Raw genomic sequence first — 13,486 nt, forward strand, 5'->3', positions numbered from 1 at the left:
AGAAACAGGTTCATGGCATGTAACTATACATACTTAGATCAAATACACACATGCATACAATGAAGCACTTAACTGACATATAGAAGATAAACAAGAAGTCAAACCATTACCTACCCTTAATTCAAAACATAAGGCTTCCTTCTATGGTACCCATCTTATTTTACAAACTAGGAGTATATGTACAACCGTCCATTTTTTGGTGCCCAATGGCCTAAGCATGAATTCTACCATCAATTAGAAATATACTATGCATTGAGAACGAATTTACGCCTACTCAATAAATAAACCTAGCCTACCTGGGCACCACACAACTGCAGAGGGATTGTAGCACCAATCTTGGCTTCCAGATGACGAGATTGTGGATTTCGCTGGGAATCCGCAAGCTATGGACAACCTTGACCTAGAAATATCTTCCTCTTTTGTTCCCGAGTGTAAAGTAGCCTTTTTAGGGTTTCTAGGGTGATCCTCGCCTCTTTTTGGTATTTTAGGAAAATGGAGAAAATAAGACTTCGCGTCATTTAAGTTCTTCCTCCACAATCAAGCTCTGGCATTCCTTGTCCCGCTGGAGCGCCGCCGCCCTAGCAGCATCATCCTCGCTCTGGTGGGATGATGGGCTTATTTCTCCCGCCCTTTTGCCTTTTTAAAGTAGCGATGGTTCAGGTCATTACAATATGTCAAAACCTGCTAATGACTCTCATGCTCCTATACAACAATGTTGAGATAGGAGAAAGTTTTGATAATTAATTTAAAATGTGTTGTAAATTTCATACAACAAACATTATCTTTATGTTAGAAATTGTAGACAATAATAGTATTCTTCACATGACTACTAGTTTTTGTTTGAAATAATATAGCTACAATTTCTAAATGATGGTGTATTCACGCTTTAAACTTATGTTATATATATAACTCAGAATTTCATCATTGTTTTTTTATCAGCTTAATCCAACTCTTAGTTTACACATGCTTTCCTTACACTAAGTATGCAATCAGGATGGTATTTACCTCAATGATCTCACCAACTGTGAATAAGCAAAGAACCATTCAATTCGATCAAAAGGTTTTTTCTCAGTCCATTTTTAGCATCAACTTTATTTTCTTCCTTTTGGAAACATTGATCTAATAAACTTCTTGAACATTAATAATATTATCACAAGTACGACGAGCTTCCAAGACATTGGTCTGGTACAAACCAATTAAATCTTTTTGAAAAGGATCAATATAATTGAAATGATTTTGATAATAACTTTATGAATAGTATTACACAAGTCAAATAAGTACAAAATTGCTAACATTCATAAATTTAGGGATAAGACACAAAAAATATTTCTTAGGCCTTAAGGATGGTTTTAGTAAAATTGCTAAGATTCTTAACAATTTATTTTAGTAAAGATGGTCTTTGACATATCTATTTTTGGATTGCCTATAAAAGTAAACATTATCATGACCGTCGTTGCAATTTTCATTGATCACAAATCCATCAAATTTGTCAATCTTATTAGCTAACGGAAACTCGCTAGAGTCACACAAAAAAAGTCTCACATTTTCCTTTTCTCCGCCAACATTCTCATGAAAATTTAAAAATAAACACCGTATATATTTTTTGTTTGGCACTGCATATGAAAGATGATTGGAAGCAAACGGAGAGTGAACAAATTTGTATATATAGGAAAATTCTCAAGATCATGGTAATAGGCTATGTATTGATGAGTAGGTTATGAGTCCTATATTTCGACACATTTAGTGCTTTGTTTTCATAGTTCATGTGTCCTCAAATGCCTAATATGTGCTCTAAATTATAACACTCCGAAAAATAGTAGGTGAAACTAGAGCCTAAACGTGGGGGTTAATGTCATGAGATAAGGGCAAGGGCCAAGGAAGAGGAATAAAACAGTCCACTCTCCCCTAGACACTACCCTAGTGACCATGACCATCCCCACAACTCGTGGTAGGGACCACAGATCGTGGAGTGGCTCATGGTAGCCTAGGCAGTGTGCTCCCCAAAATCTGCCAAAAAGAAGCTCTCATTCACGAGCCACTTCACGGCTCATGGTGAAGACCACGGCTCGTGGGAAGGCTCGTGGAGAAGAGTTGGCCAAAAAGGAGAAACCTACCAAGTGGCCTAGCCACTGCCTCAACTTCACGAGAGGGACCACGGCCCATGGAGTCCTTTGTGAAGATGACTTGGGCAAGGTAGCTTGTGGCACAAAGTAGCCTAGCTCCTGCCTCAAGGACCATGACTCGTGGTTTTGACCACGGCTCGTGGATCCCCTCATAGGATTGGCTTGGGCTAGTGAGCTTCATGATCCAATTTCCTAGCCATTGACACACCTTCACGAGGGGGACCACAGATCGTGGTCCTCACCACGGCTCGTGAAGGTGGCTCGTGACACCTGGGCGTGGTCAATTAATGAAGGGTAGTTAAGTCATTTTCTTTTTTAAGTCCAATAAAGTGAGGTCGTTTTGGGTAGTTTTAGGGGTACTATATAAGTTGTTGTAAGTCCAAATTCACCCAAAAACAAGTCATTATACTCAAATACCCAAATCAAACCAAAAGTTCTCTTCCTCTCAATATTTCTCTCTCTAAAACTCAAAGAAGAAGAAAGGTGGAATTGGAGCTAGGGTTTGGAGAATTCAAGGGTTCATCCTCAAATTTCTTGGAGATTCTTAATAAAGGTATGATGACTTTTCATCTATGGGTAGCTTTCACCCATAGAGTCCCTTCAAAACTTGATTTCAAGCTTTCAATTTCCCCAAAACTTAGGGTTTCAATCTAAGTCATGGGCTCTCTTTCAAACCGTTTTCAATTATTATTTTATGGTTGATTTTGGTTGAATATGGTGGATTATGGTTGAATTGATGATTAATTGTTGATTTATGATAAAATCCCCCCAAGAACCCATGAATCCCCCCATATTGCTAAGTTGTGAATTCATGATGTGTGTTAAAGGATTATAGAAATATGTCAATTAATTATGTTTATATTGATTGAGTTATTGAATCCTTATATTCCCATATCTAATGTAGTAATTCTAGATGTTTGGGTTGACTTTGATTTATAGCCTTAAAGGGCAAATTATGAAGGATTGTACATGTTGATGAGAATTATGTATGAGCTTATGATTCACTTAGAAAGTGAAGATCCTATGATTATTGTGTAAATGTGGTATTGTTGTAAGACCATTTTGCCCCTACCCTTACACATGACTATGTATGAAATGTCTGACCATGATAGTATTGTTGTGTTGAATGAAAGGTTATTCTCATGAAAACACTATGAATATGATGTGAAAGGTTTACTCACATATTGACGATTCTAAGGTTGAAAAGGAAATTCTCACCTAATGAATCTATGAGCTATTATGACACCATGTTGGTTTGAGTGCCTAGTGAATTCTTTCATGATTATGAACTTAAGTAACATGAATTTTAAAGGGAATTATGCTTAGCACCGAGTGGATATGAATATGAAATGGAAGATTTTACGCTAGTTAGTCCGGCTTCCCACATAGTTGTCTCATGAGATGGAAACCTTTTACGTTAGAAAGTCCGGGTGTCTTGTAGCAATCTCTTTATCCCATAACTACGTGCCCACATAGGTCTTTAGCTAATGCATCCACCTAAAAGCTAATATATGAGTTCTACCTTAGGCAAGTCTCTTTTAGGTGTGGGGGTAAGACACCGGATTCCATGTAGCTCACATGGTTCATGTCGGTTAAGGCTACATTTCCCTACATGACAAGAATTTGAATATGACAAGAACATGAACTACACCTATGACTTCTTAAGAAGTCTACTTAGTGTGAGTGGGGGTATGGGACTTCACTTATGCATTGCACAAGTAGGCTTTGAAAAAGGTTATAGGATGGTTTCCTTATGATACGAAGATATGTGAATTATGCATGTATGATATGAATTGTTGCTAATAGTGACTTCATTAATTATAAGTTATGAACATGAGTGTTTCCTTGTCTATGAATTTTTGCTAATGATGAGGTCAAGGTAAGATATGTATGATGTTGGTGACCTAAAAGTGGTACTTAGCATTTGGTAGGGTTACGGGATCTTGCCTTTGCATTGCACTAGTAAACCTTTGGGGTTGCTTATGATATGGTTTGACTTATGTTTCTTCACAAATGTGCATGATGACTTTTACACTTGATAAATGCATGATTTCAACTCAATGTCTCGTATGAGCATGTTTTAAGGATTTTTTTGCATGGCTTCCATACTTAGTAAATATTTGTGCTAACCCATATTTTATACCTTTTCTATAAGAGTAGGCTCCGGTCGTTGAGGTATACTTCTCTTTTTTACTAGAGCTTGGATTGACTATTCACCACGATGGGTGAATCCTCATGGTTCGAGGACAAGACTTATTCGATTTTAATTTCTATCTTACATTTCTTTTAGAGACTATATTGTAAAGGGTTGTGACCCTTATTGACATTCTATTGTAGTAGATGGTTGATTGAGATAATGTCTAGACTCCTACTTTTAATAGTAATGAAATGACTTTGATTGTAAAAGTTTTAAATTCTACATCATTTATATTACTTATGTTTATGATTATGCTAAGGGATCGTATGAGACCCCATCGGGGTCGAGTAAGCCGTGTTACATCTAGGGGGTACCCCTGAGTCGTGACAAACTTTGTAATCAGAGTACAATGTTTAGAATGATTCTAGGATGATGTCTCGTGAACCACGTCTAGTAGAGTATTGTCATGAGTGTGGAGCGCGCCACACTTATGAATGAGAGGCAACAAGATGCTTAGGAAATTTCACTTCTTACATTACTCTTTAGTCGTGCCTTAGAGTTTTAATTTTATGAAGTCCTTTTCCTAACCCTTCTCTTGTATCTATAGAATATGAATACAAGAAGGATGAATGCAAGAAGGATGGAAGAGGAGATGGTGAATGAGGGAGTTCCTCCCCAAGGTCCTCAAGAGCCTCAAGCTCCTAATGATGAGGGGGCAATGACAAATGTGGAAATAAGGTCAGATCTCCAAGTATTGACCCAAGTCATAACAACTCAATCCCAAGCTATGACAACTCAAGCCCCAGCTATGGCGGCCCAAGCCAATAGAGATGTTGGGCCCCGTGTGAACCCTAAGGTGAACACCATGGCTTCAAGGTTAAGATACCTCACAAGAATGAGCCCCCTTATGTTCTTTGGTTCCAAAGTGAATGAAGATCAACAAGAGTTTGTGGAAGAGATCTACAAGATAATTGATGCTATGAGGGTGACTTCTATAGAGATTGAACTAGCCGCTTGTCGATTGAAGGATGTGGCCGAAGTATGGTATACTCAATGGAAGAATAATAGGCCAGTGGAAGCTGGTCCCATAGATTGGGAAGTGTTTGAGAAAGCCTTCCTTGATAAGTTCTTTCCCCGAGAGAAGAGGGAAGCAAAGGTGGAGGAATTTATCAACCTTTTTTAATGAGGTATGAATGTTCAAGAATAATCTTTAAAATTCACTAAGTTGTCCAAGTATGCTCCATCTTTGGTGTCTAATCCGAGGGATGAGATGAGTCAGTTTGTGACAGGTGTGTCCGACTAAATTAAAGAAGAATGTCGTTCAACAATGCTCCATGATAATATGAATATCTCACGTCTAATGGTGTATTCTCAACAAGTTGAGGAGTCTAGGCTTAGGAAGAAGAATAGAGAGTAGAAAGGGCAAGGACCGATGATGGGAATTCTTCCAAGGGTAAATTTGAGGGTCAAGGTAGACCAAGGTTCAAGAGCATTTTTTCCAAACAAGACTTTTCTAGTGCACCAAGGGTCAACAAGGATAGGGTGTCTAACTGTAAACCACAAGGAGGTAATAGTGGTGGTTCTTATGTTGGTAGGCCTAATTGTGCAAAATGTGGTAAAAAGCATTATGGTAAGTGCCTAGTTGGCACGGATGGTTTCTCTATGTGTGGGAAGAGAGCTCATATGATGAGATATTGTCCCATGCTAAAATTTCAAGGAACAGAGGGTAAGCAAGTCCCTCCTAGTGGTTTAAATTTCGATGCTCCTAAGAAAAACCACTTATATGCTCTTCAATCCCGAGGTTACCAAGTGAGTTCCCCGGATGTTGTGACCGGTATGTTACAAGTTTTTTCTATTAATGTATATGCATTGTTTGACCCCGGTGCCACTTTGTCATTTGTTACACCTTTTGTCGCTATGAAATTTGAAATACTCTCTGATGTGTTAGAAGAACCTTTTTCGGTTTCTACCCCGATTGGTGACTCGGTAGTGGCAAAAAGAGTCTATAGGAATTGTCCTATTTCCTTTTCCCATAAATTTACCTTGGTGGATTTAGTGGAGTTAGACATGTTAGATTTTGATGTGATTTTGGGTATGGATTGGTTGCATGCCTGTTATGCTTCTATTGATTGTAGGACTCGGGTAGTAAAGTTACAATATCCAAATGAGTCTACTTTAGAGTAGAAGGGGGGAAATTATATCCATAGAGGTCAATTTGTTTCTTGTCTCAAAGCTAGGAAAATGATCTCCAAGAGGTGTATTTATCATATTATTAGGGTTAGGGATGTTGAGTTTGAAAGCCCTTCCTTAGAGTCGATCCCCGTGGTGAGTGAGTTTCTTGAAGTCTTTCCCGATGACTTGCCCGACATTTCTCTCGAACGGGAAATATATTTTGGCATTGATCTCGTACCGGATACACAACCTATCTCCATTCCTCCTTATAGAATGGCTCCAGCCGAGTTGAAAGATTTAAAGGAGCAACTCAAGGATTTGTTAAACAAATGCATTATTCAATCGAGTATCTCTCCATGGAGTGGTCCAATATTGTTTGTTAGAAAGAAGGATGGGTCCCTTAGAATGTGCATTGACTACCGCCAATTGAACAAGGTGACTATAAAGAATACGTATCCCCTTCCTAGAATTGATGAGTTGTTTGATTAACTTGAAGGGGCTAACTATTTCTCCGAAATAGATCTTCGTTCGAGTTACCATCAACTAAGAGTAAGAAGGGTTGACATTCCCAAGACAGCCTTTAGGACCCGATACGGTCACTATGAATTTTGGGTTATGTCGTTTGGGTTGACAAATGCCCCTGCGGCATTCATGGACCTAATGAATAGAGTGTTTAGACACTACCTTGATATGTTTGTGATAGTGTTTATTGATGATATTTTGATCTATTCAAGGAGTGAAAATGAGCACATGAACCATTTGAGGATTGTATTGCAAGTCCTTAAAGACCACCAATTGTATGCAAAGTTTAGTAAGTGTGAGTTTTGGCTAAGGTTTGTAGCCTTCCTTGGTCATATTGTGTCGAGCAAGGGTATTGAGGTAGATTCTAAGAAGATAGATGCGGTCAAGGGTTGGCCTTGACCTCTAACTCCTACTGATATTAGAAGTTTTTTGGATTTGGTCGGTTTTTATAGGAGGTTTGTTGAGGGTTTCTCCTCTATTGCTTCTCCATTGACGGCTTTGACTTAAAAGAAAGCTAAGTTTGTGTGGTCGGAGGCTTGTGAGAAAAGCTTCCAAGAGTTGAAAGATAGACTTACTTTCGCTCCGGTGTTGACCTTACCGGAAGGTATCGATGGGTTTGTGGTATATTATGACGCCTCGAGAGTGGGGTTGAGATGTGTGCTCATGCAACATGGTAAAGTGATTGCCTATGCTTCAAGGCAACTCAAGATCCATGAAATGAATTATCCAACCCATGATCTTGAACTAGCGGCGGTAGTATTTGCTTTGAAAATATGGATACATTACTTGTATGGGGTCCATGTAGATGTTTTCACCGATCACAAAAGTCTTCAATATGTGTGTTCTCAAAAAGATTTAAAACTTTGACAAAGAAGGTGGTTAGAACTTTTAAAGGATTATGACATGAGTGTCCTTTACCACCCCGACAAATCCAATGTAGTTGTGGATGCCCTAAGTCGATTGTTCATGGGTAATTTTGCCCATGTAGAGGATGAAATTAAGGAGTTAGTTCGTGATGTGCATAGGTTGGCTCGGTTAGGTGTCCAACTAGTGGATTCCACCAAGGATGGAGTCATGGTCTATAATGGTTCCGAATCATCCTTTGTAATGAACGTGAATTCCAAGCAAGACCTTGATCCCATGTTAATGGAGTTGAAATAATATGTACTCAACAAGTCCGTCGAGGCTTTCTCCCAAGGGGGAGATGGGGTGCTTAGGTACCAAGGTCATTTAGGTGTTCCGGATGTTGATGGCTTGAGAGAGCAACTTTTAGAAGAGGCTCATGGTTCGCAGTATTCTATTCATCCGGAAGCCACCAAGATGCATCGTGATCTATAGGACGTCTATTGGTGGAATGGCATGAAGAAGGATATAGCGGGTATTTTAGCCAAATGTCTGAAACAAGTTAAGGCCGAACACCTAAGACCGATAGGTTTGTCCCAATATATAGATATTTCTACTTGGAAGTGGGAGGATATGAATATGGACTTTGTTGTGGGTTTGCCATGTACTCGAAGGCAATATGATTCTATTTGGGTCATCATTGATAGAATGAAAAAATCCACCCACTTTATTCCCGTCTAGGTTTCATTTTCGGCGAAAGACTATGTCAAATTGTACATCAATGAGATAGTGAAGTTGCATGGTGTTCCTTTATCTATTATTTCGGATCGGGGTACTCAATTTACTTCACTTTTCGAAGGCATTCCAAAAAGGGCTTGGTACTAAGGTGAAGCTTAGCACCGCTTCCACCTTCAAACGGATGGTCAAGAGGAATGTACCATTCAAACCTTAGAAGACATTGTTGAGGGCGTGTGTTATAGATTTCAAGGGTTATTGGGATGACCATCTACCACTGATAGAGTTTGCCTACAATAATAGTTACCATTCAAGTATTGCCATGGCTCTTTTTGAAGCATTGTATGGTAGTAGGTGTAGATCTCTAGTTGGTTGTTTTGAAGTAGGTGAATTTTCTCTAATTGGTCGTGAACTAGTTTATGAAGCCATTGAAAAAGTTTGACTTATTAGAAAGAGGTTGAAGACGGCCAAAAGTCGCCAAAAGTTGTATGCCGATGTTAGAAGAAGTGATCTAGAATTTGAAGTTGGTGATAGGGTCTATTTGAAAATCTCACCTATGAAGGGTGTGATGAGGTTTGGTAATAAGGGGAAGCTTAGTACCCGGTATGTGGTCCCATATCAAATCTTGAAACGTATTGGGAAAGTTGCCTATGAATTAGACTTGGCAAATAAAGTGACTCCGGTTCACCCAGTATTTCATGTTTCCATGCTTAAGAAGTGTATTGGTGATCCGGTATCCATCATTCCTTTTGAGGGTTTAGGAGTTGATGAGAGTCATTCTTATAAAGAGATTACGGTAGAAATTTTAGACCGGTAAGTTAAGAGGTTAAGAGACAAGAAAGTATCTTCCGTAAAGGTGTTGTGGAGGAATCACTTAGTTGAGGGTGCTACATAGGAGGCCAAGGACGATATGAAGTCCCGCTATCCTCATCTTTTTTCTTCTACTCCTATCCAAGCTTGATGTAAGTAGTTCTCTTGAGTTTGGTGTTTTTAGGAGTCATGTGTGCTATATGTGTTCTTCATGATTTTTCGTTATGATATGCATGTTCTTGTGAGAATTCATATTTTAGCATAAGTTGAGTTTTCATGATTTATATGTTCCTCATGTTGATTTGCATTTTAGTATGATGATTGCATATTTGACTTCATGAGATGTTTTGATGAACATGCTTAGTTATGCTTGTGATGAAATGGCATATTGACTCCATGATGTTGTGTTGAGCTTTCCTTGAGTTGGAGGAGGTAGTTCCTCCTATGGTTATGTGAAATGGTGAGTTTTGTGCGTAATGGGTTGTGGATGTAGCTCCTACTTCGTTGTGTTGCATTGTTTATGTCTTGAGATGGAGTTGATGTTTCCTCCTTTGAATTGTGCATGATTTTTATGTTGCATGAATGATGGTCTGCTAGTCCTGAGTCTATAATTCCATAAGGTGTCTAAATCGCCATTCGACGACGAATGCTCCCAAGGGGGAGATAATGTAACACTCTGGAAAATAGTAGATGAAACTAGAGCCTAAACGTGAGGGTTAATGTCATGAGATAAGGGCAAGGGCCAATGGAAAGGACCAAAACAGTCCAGTCACCCCTAGACACTACCTTAGTGACCACGACCACCCCCACGACTCATGGTAAGGACCACAGATTGTGGTGTGGCTCGTGGTAGCCTAGGCAATGTGCTCCCCAAATTCTGCCAAAGAGAGGATCTCCTTCAAGAGCCACTTCACGGCTCGTGGTGAAGACCATGGCTCGTGGGAAGGCTCATGGAGAAGACTTAGCCAAAAAGGACAAAGCTACCAAGTGGCCTAGCCACTTCCTTAACTTCACGAGAGGGACCACAACTTGTAGTCTTAACCACGGCTCTAGGTTCCTTCATGAATATGACATGGGCAAGGTAGCTTGTGGCGCAAAGTAGCCTAGCTCCTGCCTCAAGGACCACGACTCATGGTTTTGACCAAGGCTCATGGAGCCCCCTCGTGGGATTTATGTGGGCTAGTGAGCTTCATGCTTCGATTTTCTAGCCACTAACCCACCTTCACGAGGGGGACCACGGATCGTGATCCTCACCACGGCTCGTGAAGGTGGCTAGTGACTCCAGGGCGTGGTCAATTAATGAAGGGTAGTTAAGTCATTTCCTTTTTAAGTCCAATTAAGTGAGGTCGTTTTGGGTATTTTTAGGGGTACTATATAAGTTCTCTTCAGTCCAAATTCACCCAAAAACAAGTCATTATACTCAAACACCGAAATCAAAACAAAAGTTCACTTCCTCTAAATATTTCTTTCTCTAAAACTCAAAGAAGAAGAAAGGTGGAATTGAAGCTAGGGTTTGGAGAATTCAAAGGGTTCTTCCTCAAATTTCTTGGAGATCCTTAATCAAAGTGTGGTGGCTTTTCATCTATAGGTAGCTTTCACCCATAGAGTCCCTTCAAAACTTGATTTCAAGCTTTCAATTTCCCCAAAACCTAGGGTTTCAATCTAAGTCATGGGTTCTCTTACAAAACGTTTTAAATTATTGATTTATGGTTGATTATGGTTATATTGATGATTAATTGTTGATTTATGATAAAAATCCCCCCAAGAACCCATGAATCCCCTATATAACTAAGTTGTGAATTCATGATGTGGATTGAAGGATTATAGAAGTATGTCAATTAATTATGTTTATATTGATTGAGTTATTGAATCATTATATTCCCCTATCCAATGTAGTAATTCTATATGTTTGGGTTGAGTTTGATTTATAGCCTTGAAGGGCGAATTATGAAGGATTGTACATGTTGATGAGAATTGTGTATGAGCTTATGATTCACTTAGAAAGTGAAGATCCTATGATTATTGTGTAATTGTGGTATTGTTGTAAGACCATTCTCCCCCTACCCTTACACATGACTATGTATGAAAGGCTATTCTCATGAACACAGTATGAATATGATGTGAAAGGATTGTTGTGTTGAATCAAAGGCTATTATCATGATCACACTATGAATATGATGTGAAAGATTTACTCATATATTGACGGTTCTAAGGTTGAAAGGACATTCTCACCTAATGAATCTATGAGCTTTTATGACACCATTTTAGCTTGAGTGCCTAGTGCATTCTTTCATGATTATTAACTTAAGTAAAGAGTTAACATGAATTTTAAAGGGAATAATGCTTAGCACCGAGTGGATATGAATATCAGATGGAAGATTTTATGCTAGTTAGTCCGACTTCCCCACATAGTTGTCTCACGAGATGGAAACCTTTTGCGTTAGAAACTCTGGGTTTCTAGTAGCAATCTCGTTATCCCATAACTACGTGCCCACATAGGTCTTTAGCTAGTGGATCCACCTAAAAGCTAATATATGAGTTCTACCTTAGGCAAGTAGGACACCTCTTTTCGGTGTGGGGGTAAGTCACCGGATTCCATGTAGCTCACATGGTCTAAGTCGGTTAAGGCTACATTTCCCTGTATGACAAGAACATGAACTACACCTACGACTTCTTAAGAAGTCCACTTAGTGTGAGTGGGGTAATGGGACTTCACTTATGCATTGCACAAGTAGGCTTTGGAAAGGGTTTATAAGATGGTTTACTTTTGCTATGAATATATGTGAATTATGCATGTATGATATGAATTATTGCTAATAGTGACTTCATTCATTATAAGTTATGAACATGAATGTTTCCTTGTCTATGAATGTTGGCTAATGATGAGGTCAAGGTAAGATATGTATGATGTTGGTGACCTAAAAGTGGTACTTAGCATTTGGTAGGGTCATGGGATCTTGCCTTTGCACTGCATTAGTATAACTTTGAGGTTTCTTATGATATGGTTTGACTTATGTTTCTTCACAAATGTGCACGATGGCTTTTAAACTTATAAATGCATGATTTCAACTAAATGTCTCATTTGAGCATGTTTTAAAGATTTTTATGAATGGCTTCCATACTTAGTATAATATTTGTGCTAACCCTTATTTTCTAGCTTGTCTATGAATGTTGGCTATAAGTGTAGGTTCCAGTCGTTGAGGTATACTTCGCCTTTCAAGTAGAGCTTGGATTGACTATTCTCCATACTCGGTTAGTCCTCATGGTTCGAGGATAAAACTTATTCGAGTTTAGTTTCTATCTTACATTTCTTTTAGAGACTATATTGTAAAGGGTTGTGACCCTTATTGCCATTCTATTATAGTAGATGATTCATTGAGATAATGTCTAGACTCCTACTTTTGATATTAATGAAAAGACTTCGATTGTAAAAGTTTTAAATTCTGCATCATTTCTATTACTTATGTTTATGATTATGCTATGGGATCGTATGAGAACCTTTTGGGGTCGAGTACGCCGTGTTAGATCTAGGGGGTACCCATGGGTCGTGACATAAACTGATGTTAAAGTGTTAATATGCAAAAATGAAGGCTAATGAGCAAGGCAAGGACATTACCGGGCCAAAAGGAGCAAACAAGCTGAAAAAGTTTAAGGAAGGCAATCCCGGTGATCACCAATACCACTCGGCGAACCACCGAGTTGTTGTTTAGCTTACCCAAAGTTGTAGTGTGCCAGCCCAGGGGATGAACCTACTTGGCAATAGAAATGGGCAGTTGGCAGATCGTCGGCCTACTCGGCAACATCAACCTTGACCGTCTAATGTCAAAGAACACCCGAGGACAGAGAGCCAAGGCAAGCCGGCGATGGACATGAGCGAAGGGCGGATCGCCGACCTTGTTGGCGAGCCCGACTTTCTTCACCTAATGGCCCTAAAGGCCAAAAATTGGAAACTGTAAATTGAATTCTTAAAAGAAGAAGAGGAGTTCGGATTCCAAAAGTTTGTAGAATTTTAGTTTTTTCTGAGTTTTTGAGTTTCCTTTGTTAACTTTGAAGGTTCTGTGACTTGGTTGAGGAATTACAAGTGGGTTTTTTATTTAATTGTATTTGAAGCGTTGTAGAAAATCAAAAACGATTACCCAGCTAA

Source organism: Solanum tuberosum, unplaced genomic scaffold (genome assembly GCF_000226075.1).
Source record: "Solanum tuberosum cultivar DM 1-3 516 R44 unplaced genomic scaffold, SolTub_3.0 scf00311, whole genome shotgun sequence".
NCBI classification, from domain to species: Eukaryota; Viridiplantae; Streptophyta; class Magnoliopsida; order Solanales; family Solanaceae; genus Solanum; species Solanum tuberosum.